Below are 18,278 nucleotides of genomic sequence, written 5' to 3'. Positions count from 1 at the left end.
ACTAACCAATAATACAGAGATGTTGAGCAACTACTGAGTACAATAAGTGAACAATATTTAGCAGTACTATCTGTGCAGATTGATCTTGAAACATGGATACAAAACAAGTATGAATGGACACAATTAAGTGTTTAACCAGAAGAAAACACTCACTATTTTAAATTTTAACGTAAATTTCGCTTTTAGACGACTCATGAAAAGTTGAAGTATTTCATTAATTCTGCTTTGGCAGATTATGTGAGCCATGTCATGCTGTAATCTGATCACCTGACACTTGGCTCACTCTGTCCTTTTGTCACAGGGTTTGGCTGGTCTGTATCTATGGTGACCTATCCATCTTTCCAAAACAATACCCTTCTCCCTGTCTCACAATCTTTCTCCATTTTCTTTCCCTCCTTTACTGTGTGTGTGTGTGGTATTGTCATCTCCACCTACTGACATGTCACTGGCTATATTCAGCTAGCACAGGGAGAATTAGATATACTATGACCCGGCTCTTTCCACGTATCCACCCTCTTTTATGAAGTTATAGTTTAGAGAAGGAGGCCAAGGCCCAAGCCAACACACATGTGTGCTAATGTGGAAGTAGAGGACTGATTCTGTCCATCTCTGTTTCATCTTCCTCTGCCCTGCTTCTCCCTCTGCCACACAGTTTCCCTGCCTGCTTCCTTCCTACCTTCTTCCTGGCTTCTCATGACGCCATGCAGACTCAATGAAATGGGATACAGAACACAACGAGTTAACCATGACAAGCTGAATTCGGACATTTTCATGAATGGAAAGAAGTTCCCCATCCAGGCAGAACGTGCTGAGTTTCCATTCTTTTTAGTAAAATCTCTAAAAGTTTCCATGTTCAGTATCACTATGGAGGTTTCTCCCATGGCAACACCTCACGTTGATACTGCACTGATCCAGCAGTTTCTCATTGGGGAGCTTTTCCCTAAAGTTTCGGTGAACAACAGATCTGCATTGTGTCTCTGCCAATCCACTGCCTGTCAAACGGTCATGCAAAATCACACACACACACACACACACACACACACACACACACACACACACACACACACACACACACACACACACACACACACATATACAGATGCATCTATCCACAACAAACACATGTTTGGTTGAACCTAAAAGAGAAGAAAAAGAGAAATGGAGAGAAATTCCTCAGCATTCACGGAGCCCACTTTAGACAGCTAAATAACTCTACTGTGGCTGAATAGAGAGGTGGTGGGGGGACATGATGATGTCATGATTCCTACGGTCAAACCGCCGAAATAAACACCCACCCCGTGTGTGTGCCTGTGCGTGTTGAAGGGATTTTATGTGAGTTTGCATGTGAATATATTTGTCTCTGGATGTGCATATGCATCCTGCAGAGACTGTTAAAGTGAGTCGGGGGTGTTGAGAAGTTTGCATGGAGAGGGGTAGGAGGCTTGGTTTTGTTGAACGTTCCCGCCCCCACTGTGTGGCCTTGAGGTCCCTGTGTGTATTATCTAATGACCTTGTGTCCTGAATGGGAAACAGACCCTTTGTGGGCGAGACTCAGAAGAAAAGAAGTGCAATTTCAATGCATCCTTCATTCAAACCTCTCTGCTCAACATACAGCCTTGGAGGTCCCTCCTCAGTGTCCCAGACCACTGAGGACCACAAAGTGTCTCACTTGTAGGCTGGAAACCTGCACTGTGTGCATGTGTTTTGTGTTAGTTTGCGCTTGACAGACAGAAAGAGAAACAGTGATAATGCATGTTCCCAAGGACATTGACTAATTCTCAGAAAAGGAAATACTTTTAAGTAGAATAAGCAGAAATCATGCCTTATATCCAGTTTGACATCTGACATCTGTATGAAAGTGTATGTCCCAGTTCCAGCACAAACTAAAAAAACGTTTTACAACTTAAGTACCTCAGTGAGTTGTTTGTGCACATTTTACATAATTTCAACTCGGCCAATAAGACCAAAGCAGCATGTGCTACCAGCTGTGTCTTCCTGCCAGCTAACAAATAGAGCAGCACCAGTTTAGCTAAGCATAATAAAGAGGAGGAGAGATCATAAAAAGTCTTTGCTGCATTGTTTCAGCCTTGCAAAGCACATCAGATGTGAATTCCTATTCAGCTGTGCAGCAGTTTGACCACTTGTCATCAGACTTGGGTGTAGGCTGAATTCAGACATCTGTGGGCCCTTTGACTTTGAACACACCTTCATAGGCTTCTTTCTGGCTGTCCACACTTTGATGCTGTGTTAAGTGTTTCACTATGTTCTCTTGCAGGAGATTATAGTCAGCAGCCAGGCAGTGACGCATGAAGTAAATATCTGATTTTTCATTGTAGTAACAGTGTGATTCAGTTTAGACAGAGTATTCAGGGAGAGATTAATCTTGTCTTCATTCAACTTGTGTGTTGAAAGTCTAGTCCTGGACCCAAGTCAGGTATTAAATTGTGTGTATGAATGAATTTTACTATAGCTTTTCCTAAGTGATTTAAAAGTTTAAGAATTTACTGAGAAGTTAAGAACTTACCGCTGAATGATATAAAGCCTTCACTTGTGACCCTTTTTTCTGGCACAGTGGTAGCTGCAATGTGATATGTCACCAAATGGTAATGGTATTGCGAATATTAAAGGTACCGGGAAGAATAACTACACCCATTTCCCTGTTATTTCTAACTTCTCCCAAATCCAAAAAACTAGTGCTAATTCTCAAATTTGTGATGTCATACAGTGTAAAGTCTGAAGCTGCTCCATAGACAAAGACTTGGGAAAAATGTTATGGATGAAATGTTTTTGTGTCAGAGCCGAGAACACTATAATGGAATAAAAGAAAACAAACTTTCTGTGGAACCACAAGAAGGCTCCTATTTATTGTCTGCGGAGCAGCAGACTTTATGTTTGATGACATCACAAGTTTGAGACTTTCTTCTCTGGTTTCTTGCTTTGACAGAGAGTAGCTCATGTTCACAAATTTTGATTGAGATTCTCTAGGCCATGTAAATAACCTATTGCAGTGTTTCCCAAACCTCTCCCTCAGTACACTTGTCCTGCATGTTTTAGATCTCTCTCTGCTCTGACACAGTTGATTCAAATGATCAGTTCATTATGAACTCCTGAAGCTGCTTGATAACGAGGCGATCATTAATTCAGCTGTGCTTCAGCAGGGAGAGATCTAATGCTGTGCTCATTTGATGTCGTGTTTACCATGTTCATGACATACGTATGAATACCCATGAAAGTATTTACAACCTCGAAAGTGGAAATTTTCTGGAATAGTTCACAAGTTGAGATGTCTTGGCTGATGTTTTCTGAAACACCGGTCATGGACTGTAATTTTTCGGTAGATGGTACGTTGGTATCTTTTAATTCTAGTTATAAAGAGTTGTTTTTGCTAATATTATAACATGTCTGAGGATATCTTAGAACATAATATTTCTGTTGATATTCCCAGCGGTCTCATCTTTTTCCTGTAACACTATGCCTTTGCATTACCTGCAATTTGTGACTCGCTCCTTAGTTTGCTAATTTGTTAGCCTTGGTGACCTCTAGACGCCGACAGTAGAGTCCATGTTGCCATTTCCCTAGCAGCGGTGCTCCCACGACTTAACCACTTGAATGCCAAACATGTCATGTACATGGCATCCTACGTCATAACTACGAGTTCACAAGTTTCATTTGAACGCAGCATAAAACTTGCAGGACAAGTGGTACTTGAGAGGAGAGTTTTTGGAAACGCTAGCCATGTGAAATTCTTAATTCAGGTGGTGTCCCCTCTAAGTTTTTGTTTTAGCATTGTTGGGAAATAGGAATTAATCTTTGGCAACACTTCTTTTTTAAAGGCCACTTTATTTCAGTAGCAGTCTATAAATGTTATCCAAGCTGTTAGAGAATAATCCTCCAGTATAAAACAACACATCATTTAACCTACTGAGTTAATTAATTATCTGGCTACGGATAATTTACCTTCATTCGTCTGTTCTTTGATGTTTACAGTCTGTGGGAAACCCAAGTAATCACTCTTACCCATTTTCATCTAAGAAGCAACACACTCTCACACACATCTGATCTCCTGTGAAGGGACTCTCCCGTTGATAAATGGAGGAGCCTTTATTTCAGCATCAGCCTGGAGTGTTTGTGTTGCTGCTACTTGCCAGCATTTCCACAGGCTCACGCATGATTAACCTAGACCTTCCTGGGTCTAAAGTTACACACTACATTTAATACATCTGTGGTTGTGGGGAGGATGAGAGGGAGGAAGGTAAATGCTTGGCTGCCATTGTGTGTGGATGCACATACTGAAGTGCCTGTGCTGGTGTATAGGTGAACAGTGTTTCCTGACTCTTGGGGGAGATTATATGTTCAGCAAGTCAGCTGTTGTGTTTTTTTAAGATAAACAGCCATTATCATCACACTGTTATCAAGAAGTTACTCTCTGCCTGAACTTCCTTGCACAGGTTCTGCTTTTTGCTCAGTTCCTTAATTATCCACAAACACCCACCTTTCAAAGAGAAAACCAAATGCCACATTAACGGAAGCTGTTGAAACATGAGCTTTTGTGTAATCCTTATCTAGCTAGGTAAAGGTTGTCATAGCTTTCTACGTCGACAGAGATTCTTCTGATCACATGCAGACGAAAAACAAGCTGTCTGGTTGGTTTCCTATTGCTGCTCAGGAAAAGGCTTCAAAGGCCACAGTGTTGTTATCAGGCTGAATGGTAACAGGACATGTTGGATTGATCCTTGATATAAATAGTTGTATGCTGTAAATGGGAAGCCAAAGGGCAGTTGGATTGGACCAATGCCCAGTTCACTATATCACTGTCTCTCCCTGTCGCCCTGTCTCTCTCTCTATCTATCCTTCTGTGCAATACTTTGCAGTAGCTGTCTGTGAGACATTGATCTATACTGATTTCCAAAGAAGCAAGTATCCTATCACTTGTCTCACTATTGGTTCTGTGAAAACCTGCAAAAACCCAAGTCAGAATCAGGTCACAAATTTAATGACTTTACACAGAAAAGACTCGACTGGGACTTGAACACCAATTATTCATGACTTCACTAGGACTAGAGCCTTTTGACTTGAAAATACTTGATACCTTTCCCCAAGCGAAAAGATTAAAAAGCATGTAATTTAAAGTGTGCCATGAATCAGTTAATTTCCCTATATTTCCTGAGTACACTTGTGTTAAGTAGATATTTAATTCCCCAGATCCACTTTGTTAGAAGCAATCTGATAGCATCTGGTCAAGTTGCAGAGAAGAACCGCAATGAACTATGTTATGTTATGTTAGGTTTAGCTCTAGTTGGAAAAAATGATACTAAATATAAATTCATGCAAAAAACTACAGTGGTCAACAAAAAAAAATAAAGGAATTGCAATATGCAAAATGTGTGGGCTGAAAATTACAGAAAAAAACACAACAACTTATAACTTTGTTCGACATTTGAAATTGCACAAAAGAAAAAAAAACGGAAGTTCAGGCAAATATTAACATAGTTAGTGAGCTAATGCTTGGCTAATTTTAGCGCAACAGTACCAAACATTAGCTCAAGTAACTTTTAAACAAGCTTGATTGAACAAAACTGTTAAAATTTTAAAAAGCATTCATGATTTTTGTAAAGTTAATATTGTATATTTGTTTATTATATACCATTGTTATATATATTTGCATTATCACTTGTTTAGGACTTGAAACTCAAAGTTTAGGACTTGGGACTTAACTTTTGACTGGAGTGCAAAGACTTTCGACTAATTTGTGACTTGCAAAACAATGTCTTGGTCCCACCTCTGCCCTAAAATCAAATATGGGGGCTGCCTTTCACACTGTGGTGTGCACAGACTCTAAGGGGCAGCACAAAGGATTCAGGATTAGGGGCAATTTTATTCTGAGGTCACACCACTATTAAGAGAGGTAGCAGGATGGGAACATGGCCTGACCAGAGGGGTTTAATTCTTGGCTGGACACTGGAATACTTAAGCACTAACTAGGGCTGATCAGAGTGGTGCTTGGGCCATTCAAGTGTTTTGACTGGGACATTAGGGCAGGAATTAAGCATGTAAGTGCCCCATTAGGGCACACATGTATCCTGGTTAAATAAAGGTTTTATAAAAGCTTTTTCATACCATAAACATGGTTTTAAAGAAACAAGGTTTTTGACAGCAGCACAGTGTAGATTGTGCCTTCTGCTAAAGAGTACCCTTTATCTTACCTAGATGCTTGTGTGAGCGTGTCTGTGGGTGGCATGTTGTAAGATGATGACAATGATGGCTATAATGGCTGTTATATGTATCTCTGTTTAGATGGACTTAGAGAATGATTCTAACAGTAATCACTAAACAACTGCTTACTGCTCCTTTAAACATTGTTTAGGTTCATTTAGCGTCTGAGATGAAGCTGCAGGGTAATAGTAGGTCTCAGGCACGATGAGACATGACTGCAGAGGTTTATACTGTATGTGTGTATTATGTGTCTCTGTATGTTTGGGCTCCTTAGCGTGCAAACTGTTGGGTGCAAGACCACAAATTGACACCGTGTTGAAGTGTGACTTGTAATTGCCCCATAGAAGATGCAAAAGGTTGGTAATAAAAGATTCATGACTTGGTGGCACTGCAGTGCTGTTATTCTTCGCGGTATCAATTTTCTGTATAAAGAAAAACACAAAGAGCTGCTTCCTTGACAAAGACATTGTATCCATCAGGTGTGGCTTCGCCGTTTTTATTATCGTAAAAGTTTTATATTATGATCGCTGTGAACAACAAACCTTTTTTTTTTTGTCAGTCGTCCTCACACCTGACCTTTCTATCAAATCTTCCTTTTGTTCATTCAAGTGCCTCGGAGCAGTTGACCTTAATCCAGATGCCTCCCTGCACATTGTTTCCGCTGGAAATCTGTCCTTTTTTATGCCCACAGCAGTGGACACAACAAATGCGTTATTGTTTCCCACTGCAGTTCAAGATCAAGGCTGAGACGCTCTGCTGGAAAACTTTGGCCGTGTGTTTGTGAAACCAGATGAAATGTTCATGCAAATGCTATGAAAAATGGAAGCTGGATTGAAGTGAATTGCTTGTTTAATCTAACTAATGGGCCTTGAGTGTATCAGGCGGAGTGGTATTTCCAAGGGTGTGTCAGATAGCTGACTAAAAACATCTGTAGTTCAGTGTTTTTCAAACATTGGCAAGAAGATGAAAATAGTGCATAGTGCATTTCTGTGTGTGCGTGTGTCTTCTCAACCCATCTGAGGCCTTTTTAGGGGAGCAACGAAATGATATCACAGAAATAGATTCTTCTACTGATATTTACTTATATCTGAGCTGCAGACTTTGCCAAAGACATAATCTGTGAAACGAAACCATTTGCACATAAGTACATTGCAACTAATAATCTAATATGAGTGTGACGTACCTATCTTAAAGAAATATTTCTGGGAAGTCTTTTAATGACGCTAGGCCGTCTATGCAGTAGAAAGACGCAAATACTTTTGCAATTGGTGCTACATGACCAGAGAAAACAAAAAAAAAAAAATGACTATGGCATTTGCTTTTGCTTAAGAGGTAGAAAACCTACAACTACAAGAATGCACTGTGTTATACCAGACCAATAAATGCCCCTGCTGGGGGGTAACATTATGTGAAATCATTCGCTAGACACAATGGTGGCTGTCTGGTAACAAACAATCTCATATACAGTTAAGTGATAAACCAAAACTTGATTTTGAAAACATTTGAGGTGAAAAGTAGGCAATGCAATGACAGAATCGTGGTTTGTATTTGATCAGCGCGGCGTACTTTTACTGACTGATCTCCATTGATTCAGCCTGTTTTCACAATGTACGAAATGGTGTGGTGCCCACTTTATGTTTACAAATCCCGCTATTACAGCTAAACAGGGCACTAAAATATGTTTGTAAACATATTACAGGCATAATATTGGCAATGCAGTAGCATTATCTTGGTCTATTCAATCAGCTCTAACTAGTTTTCTCATTTGATCGGAGTTTGGTCTGAGTTTGAGAGAGAGGGGGTATGACAAAAATGCAGAAATACAGCCTGGAGTTTGAGCCCAGAGAGTCAATGAAACTCAGCTAGATTGTGCGTTTTGCATTGTCTGGCTGTGTTTTACTACAGGGGACAGTGAGATGTAGGCACTGGTTTGATATAGGGAAGTTTACTACAGTTAATTGACAAATACTTCCCACATGTTTGTGATAACCTGGTTAAAAATTGGCAAAGTATCCATATAAAGCTGTCACCATGCTTGGATTGCAGAATGCTGCAGCATGAGAAAGTGAGATACAATGTTGTTTTGTGTTGCTCCCATCGTTCAGAGAAGCTCCCACACACCTGTCTAATCATTTAAGAATTAAGTCAGGAATGGTGGTCTTAGAATCAGGCCAAATGAGCGGTCATCTTGTGGGAGAGATAACAGGTGTGTTGCTTTGTTTCCAGAAATAAACCAAATATATGTCATATCAAGAATATGCTCTACTTAAAAAGGTTAGGATCTGTAAGAACAGAATTAGCCCAAACCTGCATGAATGTTGTAAGAGTAAAGCAGGCTGAAGGGCCTCGTCATGTTCTGTGTTGCTGTGTCTCTATGTCTCTATCTTTTTGTAAGCTTGCCAAGCACAATAGCCGCGTCTTACAGCCACAAGTCTTTTGACAGAAGATAACACATTTATTGTTATTTTGTTCCTAATTACACAGTTATGAGATCATCAGGCACACACACAGACACTTTCATACATGCTTTATACTAGCATGCATATACACGCAAAAATATAAACGCACATAGACCACTTTAATAGGGCGCACCTCTCCTCTCATTCCCATAGCTGTCCTCATGCTGTGAGGTATCATCACTGTGTTTACCAAGTTGCTTAAACAACTTCGCCATGGTTACAAAGGAGGACCGAGGTTATAATCATGACACTCCCAGGGTTAACTATTAGTGCTTGCAAAGTCACACTGCAGGGCCTTGACTGGAAACTTTCCCTTTTGCTGTCTAGTTTGTTTGCTTGCTGGTGGTGAGATTAGGTTGTGGGTGCATAGAGTCGGGGGGTGCCGTTGTCCTGACGACCCTGGTGGGAAAGCTAGGTTGTTTGTTGAGAGAGACTGAATGAAGCGGCGGAGATGAGTGGAGAGGGGCTGAGGAGGCTGGGAAGGGGCTGTGAATGAATAAGTGAGGACAATTGGTAAGAAATATAGAGGAATAACGAGATGAGAAAGGACAACACGTGAGAGGAAAGAGAAGGAATCACAGCGAGTGAGGACAAGTTCAGCGGGGTGGTCTTGACAAGAGGTCGTTGAAAAGCAGGATGATTGAAGTTGGGGGAGTGACGGAGCTAACAGGAGGGGAATATGGGAGGACAGGTGGAGGGGTGAAGAGGAGTAAGAGGAAGATCAAAGAGAGGCACAGGAGAAGACGGGCCAAATTAGGTCTAAGTGGGTATGTGATACTTGAGAGAGTTTACTTTGTTTAGCCGAAGGAAATGGTTGACGATAAGATGTCATCATGTTTTTAATGGTCCCATAATAATTGTGATATAGAGACATGAGGCTGTGTGCGTGTGTGTGTGTGTGTGTGTGTGTGTGTGTGTGTGTGTGTGTGTTCGTCAGTGTGGGACAGCATGCACAGGAAATGCCAGAGCAATCCCAGTGGACCAAGATTTTAGAGGATTTATCGGCAGTCATTCCTCTCCTCTCCTCTCCTCTCCTCTCCTCTCCTCTCCTCTCCTCTCCTCTCCTTCAAATCTTAGGTGTAGGAAAATAAATCCTGCTCCCGCCCACTTCCCTCGGACCCCTTGAACATACCATAAACCTCCTTGTAAGTGCCACTACAATTTACCCCTTGGAGACCCCCTTAATACTTCATCAAGACACTTGCCCCCAATAACCACATACTCCTCTGCCCCCTTGGAAACCTCCAATACACTTTGGCTGTTTCCCATTGTGCACCATTGTTGAATGCGCCTTACTTACCCTGCCCATTTATACCTATCTATGTCCCCTGGTGCTTTTCATCGCTTTCCCCAGTGTGAGCCCTATTTCTGAGTGGCTTTTCTCCAACCTGAATGGGCTGGAACTCCCTCTCCATGCGCCCCATCACTCTTAAGCACACACCCTTCTGTCATTGAACTTCACACACCCATCTTCTATTACACCCTAAACACTCATTTCACCACTGTTTTAGCCATAAGCGCTGCTGTCTCTTTCGTAACATATTTTAAAAAATTGGGCATGACTGGAAATGCTTTATCTTACTTTAGCTGTTTGTTTGAGTAATGTAATATATATATAGACTATATCTGTAATATATCTCGATAATTATCTAAAGGTGGAAAATCTTTTATTGCACACTTATGCACTAACAAGGACCACCCCATTAACAAGATGTGGTTAACAGTTTTAGTCAGAAAAACATGAATGATGTGCAAGATTTGGACTGATTGTAGCTTATCGTCTTTGTCGAATGTGTTGTGGAGAGCCTTCAGCGGGCCATCTGCCATAGCAGCGGGGCAGAACAGAAGTGGTGGGTTAAGCTGAGTAGGTATTGCTGGAGCAGCTCTGTGACCTGCCCACCGTCAGTCGACCATCAGCGGCCTTTGCTCCTTGGTCCAGAAATTATTTGCTCTAGAAGCAGGAGGCCCTGATAAAAAGGCTAGCTACGTTAGCTAGCTATCAACTGTTAGGTTAAAAGAGAGGCGGATAAGGTTAGGATTACAGTAAGGGTCAGGGTTAAATCTCTTTACTTAATATGTTTGGCCTAATATTTAGTCACTACAAGTGGTATTGTAGCAGAGTTCAAGTGGGTTTTTCTTTTATTGGTGATGGGTGTGGTCTGCAGGGGACATGTCGTGTTGACCTCAAACAAATTTCGGCTGCAGCTATACATGTCTCAGTGAGGCAGGTATTTGTGCAGAAAGTGACATGATTGCAGTTTGGTCCTGCTTATAAAATTGTGCTAGATAGCTTCACTATAAAATACACGCTTTCGATAAGTCAAAACACTGCTTTCTTTAATACCAATGCTCAGGTCGAGATATTTGTATAAAAGTATACAATAGCCATTCACATCAGTCTTTTCTTTATTAAGTGTAAGTGTTAACAGTTTTATAAGTAAATGAACTATTTAATATAATACTATTTAGTGCTGTGTTTAGTAAGAGTTAAATTGTGCCTTTGAATGTAAACATACCTGTATCCTTTCTGTTATCACCGCTTCATGTACAAATGTGACACACAAAAGAGAGGACCAGACTGTTTGCTTTTGCTGAACTTGTAAATGTTCTATAGCTTTGATAGGAGAAGGATACAGACTGAGCTATTCTAAACTTCAGCATGTCCAAGGGTTACGAAATAGTGCAACACAATAAATGGTGCTCTCTCATTCTGTGTTATTCTGACACACACTGACTCACACTTGAGTTTCTTGAAGGTGCAGATTATGTTACGCAGAAAGAAATGTGGAAGCAAAGTAATTAGTACATGTGCAGCTCTGTTTACACGGTGACTGCTAGTGTTATCAGTGGATTAACTCATGGCTGTAACACGAGACCAGCTGTTGCCCATATAGTCCAGCACTACACACGCGGCCTCATCACCTGACAACATGTGTCCAGTCCTGTTCAGCAGTGTCATACACCTGTCTACATGTGTATATGTTGCAAGTTTTGGAACAGTTTAGATCAATATCTTCAATACAGCAGCATGCTTTTTGTCCCTCTTCCTCTCTTTGTCCATCCCCCGCTCCTTTCCGTCTGCCTCAGCACACAGAGGGCTGTTTTCTCTCACTGGTCCTTGGCACTGATTTAATTACTTATTTGTTTAGTTTGTCATATTCAAAACATCTCTGGCTCCGTGTTTTGCTGAGAAAAGACATTTTCCTCCCTCCTCTCCTACTGTCAGCATTCCATCCAGTCTCTCCCTCTGGCCCTCACTGCCTCATCCCCCACTGACTGATATTGTATGCATTCTGCTGTTTTTACGATTTTGTGCACTTGTTTTCCTACATTTCATTTAGCTACAATTTGTGTTTCTTTCATATAATTTTATTCTCCATCGCCTCTGTCATTTCTCCCACTATTTACCTTTCTCCACAGGCCAAATAGCTTCAGTGGTCTGTAATAGTCTCCAGGGGAGTCTGCTGTGTCCTCCACCCAGTCAAATACTACACAGATCAGTCAGTGTAACTCAGAGGGTGGATCTTAGCAAGTACTCTTATCGGTCAAATAGACAGCCAACTTATACTTCAAACTGACGTGCACAGTCATCATTAAAAGAGGAGTTAAACATGACTAACTAGAAGTATGAGCATTACTCCATCAATGAAAAATTAAGCAAAGGTATATGTTCATGGTGACAAAATACAAGTTACTTTAGTTCTCCTATTCAGTACATGTGTTTTAGAATTGACGTTTGGTCCTTTTTTTTTTTTTTGCATGAATATCCAAAGTAAAATAAGAGAAACACAGAAGAAAATTCAAACATTAAAGACTAAAATTAGGTCACATTTCCACCCCAGCATGTCTCAACATCCTGCAGGCCAACTGTCAAAGTCAAAGCAGTGGTTTTTACATTACTTTGTTTGCTGTGGAGTCCCTGGAGCCTTGCAAGTTCACTCAGTTGATACATTTTCAAAGAGACCGTTAAACTTTTTAAGACTGTTAAATTCTGTCAAAACGAATTCTACTATTTCAAAAGAATATACATGGATTCATGTTTGATCCAAACATGTGTTGATCTGAACTGTCAGAGCATAAGGTGTGGTGCTTTTCAACAACTTTTTTGTTTGTTGCCATTGTGGTCAGATTACTGCAGGCGCCTGGATTAAACACAAGTTGAAGATCAAGTTTTTTGTTGTGAAATGTCACTGAAGTGCTCCGAGTTTTACAGATGCATTGTTCCTCATGTTGCATTATTTAACTATTAAAATGGACAATTTTAGGGTATTGTTTCCTAGAGAATATAAGCCTTTTGTTTACAGTAACATTGCTATAAATTATTTAACCAAATTTAGGCTTTGCTTAATGTGGAACTCCTCGTCTGTTGTGTGTTTCCAGTAGGGTATCCTGACAGTGTTAATGCTGTTGATTGGGACTTGGCATGGTTTGGTTATTGGATTTGGGTTCTGTGCTAGTCACTACCATCACATCATAACCCAAATGTAGAGCCTTTGCCACGTGTTTACATAAAGCCTTTCCCCAAGCCAGATTTACTTCTCATACAGTAATACATATGGAGTAGACTAGACTCAGACTGAAGTTTGACAATACATGTTTAATAATTAAAATATGTTTCTGCTTCGCTTTCTTGCTCAAAAAGTAATTGTGTTGTACAGTGACCGCCTCATGGGGCACATTTTGAATCTGTTCTCAGTGGGAGAGGATTTTCTTCAGTTATAATGACAGCTAAGTGATATTATACCTTACTTCATAAACCACATACTGCTTGAGGATGTTTAGCTTGTCTATATGTGACCCCACATTATGGCGGGGGTTCATAAACATCACCATAGCTATTGTTTTTGGTTACTGTCTGCTTTTTGCCTTGTGACTTTATCAGCACATTAACATGGTTTTCCAATGAGCGATGCATTCAAATGTAAATTACATTTTCCTAGTCAGTTAGGAGATGTATATTATTTGTGAAAACTAAAGGAATCACTTGTATAATTTTAAGTTGTCCTTTAGGAGACTTTAGTTCAATCCCCTCCTGCTCAGCAGCTCGTATTAAGGGGCCCAGCTGCTTGGTCTTTGGGGATTACAGTTGTTACGGCTAACTCTCTGTAGGGCACCTGACCAATCCTCTGCAGCCAGTTGCCATGAGTATGACAACCAAGACTACCCCTTTTTGTGTGCTCTTCTCTGTGTCCTTTGCAACTTTTCTGCTTTTCAAGAGACATCTCCACATCCCTTTTCTCCCTTGCTCCCTACTTACCCTGTCTGTTTTCTGGCACTCTCTCTGCAAGTGGGATATTTAATAAGCACACAGAAGTGTTTATATAAACACCACCCCTCACCAGCACTCTACATCATTTTGACATTCACGTTTCATCACTTAATGAGGAGCCAGAAAGAAAAACACTGATTGGGTCACTGCAGATTTAAGCATTGTGGATGATGTTTGACAGTCTTTATTCCTTGTGTGTGTGTGTGTGTGTGTGTGTGTGTGTGTGTGTGTGTGTGTGTGTGTGTGTGTGTGTGTGTGTGTGTGTGTGTGTGTGTGTGTGTGTGTGTTTTTTTTAGCAGAACAATATCAAACCCAATGAAACTTTTCTTTGTTTAATACGTTCCCTAGCAACATCTCTTACCACATTACAATTCAAACGTGCCTGTGGTTTACCATGCTGCTTTTTTCAGTCATGATGTTTACAGTGATGCATCACCTTAGAGCACACTGTTCTTCTCTGTACAAGCCACACAAATGTGCCATTCATTCTTTTTCCTGTTCTCCACGTCTTTGTATTTAATGCTCTAACACTCTTTTGTTCCGTCACTTCCTCTCTCTTACTCACATTTCTCAACCTCTACCCATAAACCTCCTCATGTCTCTGCAGTCCAGACGGACGGAGGAATGCGTGCACCGCTGGGGTCGCCGCATGGACACTATATGAGTAACATGCCGGACAGGGGGGGAAAAATGACTTTTTCAGCAGTCAAGTCTGGCTGGACTTTTTTTTTGCCCATGTTTGGCGAGAGGAAATGAGCGCTGTGTGCTGTGGGGACGTCTCTGAGTTTCCCACTCCAGTACAGACAGAGAGGTAGACAGAGAGACTAAAAATAGCACTGGGAGCCCAGGTCAGCTTTGAGCCAAGAGTAAGAAGTTGGGGGGCTGACAGGGGAAGGGGAGAAAAAAAAACATATGACGTAAAATGAAAATGAACAGAAGGAAGCTTGTGGAAAGGTAGATGAAAATACAAATCTGAAAGAAGTTAAAGCATAAAATAAGCATTCAAATGACTGCACTTTTAAAATCACAGGTCTTGACAAATGCCTTGCAGGAGAGTTGGCGGGACCACTGGGGATGTGTGTGCAATATGCGGAAGAGCAAGGGGAAAAAGGAACGAAAGAACGATCTGATGGAGAGCTTAATCTGAACAGTGAATCCTGGCGGGAGCTCCCAGCCTCTCATCCATTTTCTCATATCTTTCTCTTCATGCGCAGTTTATCATATTGCAGCAGCGTGCATAACCACAAATCTCTCATATCTCCCCCGCTGGCAAAGATGGAATGAATAAATGACCCATGAGCCCACAAGATCTCCCTTTCAGAGAGACACGGAGGGTAGGAAGTGTGGAGTCGAGGGAGAGAAGATGGGGATGAGATATTGCTCCGGTTTGTGAAAGAAGTATGTTGTGTTACAGGATTTAAAGTAGGAGGGAAAAAAATATGTGTTGTAGGAGACGGGGGTCAGAATAATGAATTTAGTAGTAATGATGGTTAGATATCAGCAGAATATATGGAGAGAGAAGGCATAGTGAAGCGAACAAGGAATATGACAAATAGTTATCGGTTCAGGGGCTCAAAATACATTCTCACAGATTCATTTTCTTGTTCTACAACAATGCACAAGTACAATGAAATGCATTCCCCAAGAGCATCAAAGCAAAATTGGATGAGAGCACAGAGGAAGAAAATCTCCCAAAGTCTTAATAGAAATGACTATACAAGAGATGTGTGTGCATTGTGTTCAAGCATTTCCTGCATATTACCACACTGAAATGGCTCACAGTTTAGCCTGGTGTAGTGGAATGCCTGGATAAGTGCAAACAAGGCCCTCTCCAGCACAGATCCCCATCTGCTTCTGTTATGTTCATCTTGAAATGGTAGAGCGTAGCATGTTTGGAGGTATTACAGGGGCTCGGGTAGTCCAAAACAAACAATCGCTATTGTTACTGGCTCATGCTTAGAGAATATTTTGTGTGTGTTCAAGTCTGTGTTTATGTGCTGTATGTATGCCCTTGTCTCTGTATACTCTGGTTGTTTATTTGTTTTATAGCTGCACTGAGTGGCTGGCTTTGGTAATGATGCACAGATTTCAGTCCTCGTTGTTAGTTACTTAAAAAAACTGTTTCAGATTGTGCCATCATTGTTTTTTTCTGTTCTTAGTGTCACCTTCTCCCCCCTTTATCATGCCCCTTACTCCTTTTCGTGATGGCCTCTTTCCCTATATTTCTTCTCTTCTCTTCTCTTCTCTTCTCTTCTCTTCTCTTCTCTTCTCTTCTCTTCTCTTCTCTTCTCCTCTCCTCTCCTCTCCTCTCCTCTCCTCTCCTCTCCTCTCCTCTCTTCTCTTCTCTTCTCTTCTCTTCTCTTCTCTTTTCTTCTTCTTCTCTTCTTCTTCTCTTCTCTTCTCTTCTCTTCGCTTCTCTTCTCTTCTCTTCTCTTCTCTTCTCTTCTCTTCTCTTCTCTTCTCTTCTCTTCTCTTCTCTTCTCTTCTCTTCTCTTCTCTTCTCTTCTCTTCTCTTCTCTTCTCTTCTCTTCTCCTTTGTCCCTCCCTGCCTCTCTCAGAGCTGAGGTCATAGCTGGCTGAGTTTGGAGGTGGGTTGGAGTACAGACATAAGTGAGTCTGTTTTTCTCATCAGTCAGTGTAGCTCTCAAGAAACCTACATGTGTGAAGGAATGGGGGTCTATCTGCTCTGTTAGGAGAGATGTTTTTTTTTTTTACTACAAAATGCTGCTGCTGAACATTACAGTTTATCATTTGTCAGGAACAGAAGAGGACACTTCAGCAGGGTATACACTTGTAATATTAACATAAACCTTAATGGAATACTTCACCCCCCAAACAACCATTTGTATATATTAATTGCAGACTTTACTCTTTTCAGTTATTGAATTGAAGTTCAACTGAAGCTAACTTATGTCTCATATATCCAGTCATATGCTCAGTTCTTCTCAAGCATGTGCATTTTCACTAAAACCTTAACATTTAAAACTGAACTGAACTTATCTACGCTCTCTACCAAACCAGACTCTATTGACACTTTTTTGTACCGCGCTGTACACAGGAATTGCTGGTCTTCAACTGCCTCGATTGGTAGTCTGTTTGTATTATTGTGTGATTTTGGTGAATCCAAACTAGCCCTTTAAAACACCAAAGTCACATTATAATGCAAAAAACTAATTGATCGAGGCAGCTGTGGACCAGCAGCTCCTGTGTTCAGTGAGGTAAAGTTACTGTTTTTGTTACTGGAGACTGGCTTTGAGGAGAGCTGGAAGTATTGAGCATATGACTGGATAAATGAGACTTGGATTTTACTGCATGAGTTGTGAAATGAGCAGTGAAAAACAAAGTTGTCTTTGCACATTCAACGTAACATGGGGTGAGTAATTGATAAACAATTCGTTATTTTGAGGGAGAAGTATTCCTTTAACCACCTGTGTGAGAAGAGAGGGTGAACTGTCTCTCTGTACTCATTACACCACACTGCTGGCATATCCAGATTATCAATCAGTGGTTTACCACAGAGGTTGACATTATCCTGAGTTACAGTAAATAGCAGTGTAGTAAAGCACAGTTTTAAAAACATGTTATATCCAGAACTGTGAACTTTTGCAGGCCTTCTCTTCAAAGATAGTCCATTGATTTCATGTCAGCAGTGAAGATTCAGAGCACTGTAGAAATACTGTAGTAGCAGGTTTCAAGCATGCAGATAATCTTCATTTTACAGTTCTTAAAATGAGACTTTCAGAAAAAGAATAGAAAAAAGGTTCAGGATGGCAGCTTGATCCCCTCAATAAACATTATTGTGCCAGTCTTTTTTAGAGATATGTGTTCTTCCTAAGGGCATTATAATACTTTAAAGTTTATTAAAGGGATGAAGTCCTCCTGCAAGAACAGATTTGAAAGATTTTGGCTATTTCTTACTTTGGTTGCTTTTGTTAAATTGCGTATTTGTGAACCCGTCGACCTTGTTAGGGTCCAAGACAGGAATTAAGTAAAGTCCTGAGGAGAAAAATGCCTGAAAATAGGATCTTTACAAACTCCACCTCAGTAAAAGCTCTTGCAGAACAAAGAGTCTCCTACAGCACAGTGTATCCTCGTGTGCAAGCCTGTTCCCTGTGGGTGGAGAATTTGCACATGCAATTAAGACTCCTTCAGAGGCACAGCGACCTTTGACCTTGACTGCTCATGAATTGTGACCTTTAGGAATGTCTTGAGAACCAAGGATCAGTAAATGTAGACTAAGCTCTGAATGCTGGTAAGACTAATGAGGGAGTGGAGTGTGTTGTTTCTGTACATATTGTGGCTGGTCCCTGAAGAGACATGAATGATTCGGACAGGGG

General features: G+C 40.9%; 1 protein-coding gene across 1 annotated transcript in view; it reads left to right on the top strand.

Annotated features, from left to right (window-relative positions):
• LOC121944494 (uncharacterized) overlaps positions 1-18,278 on the top strand; it is a 38,368-nt gene that overhangs the window by 981 nt on the left and 19,109 nt on the right. The window lies entirely within an intron of this gene.

The sequence above is a fragment of the Plectropomus leopardus genome, chromosome 4 (assembly GCF_026936395.1).
Source record: "Plectropomus leopardus strain MGB_pleo_1.0 chromosome 4, ASM2693639v1, whole genome shotgun sequence".
Lineage (NCBI taxonomy): Eukaryota > Metazoa > Chordata > Actinopteri > Perciformes > Serranidae > Plectropomus > Plectropomus leopardus.
The sequence above is the reverse complement of the archived record's forward strand: the minus strand, read 5'-3'. Positions and strand labels throughout refer to the sequence as shown.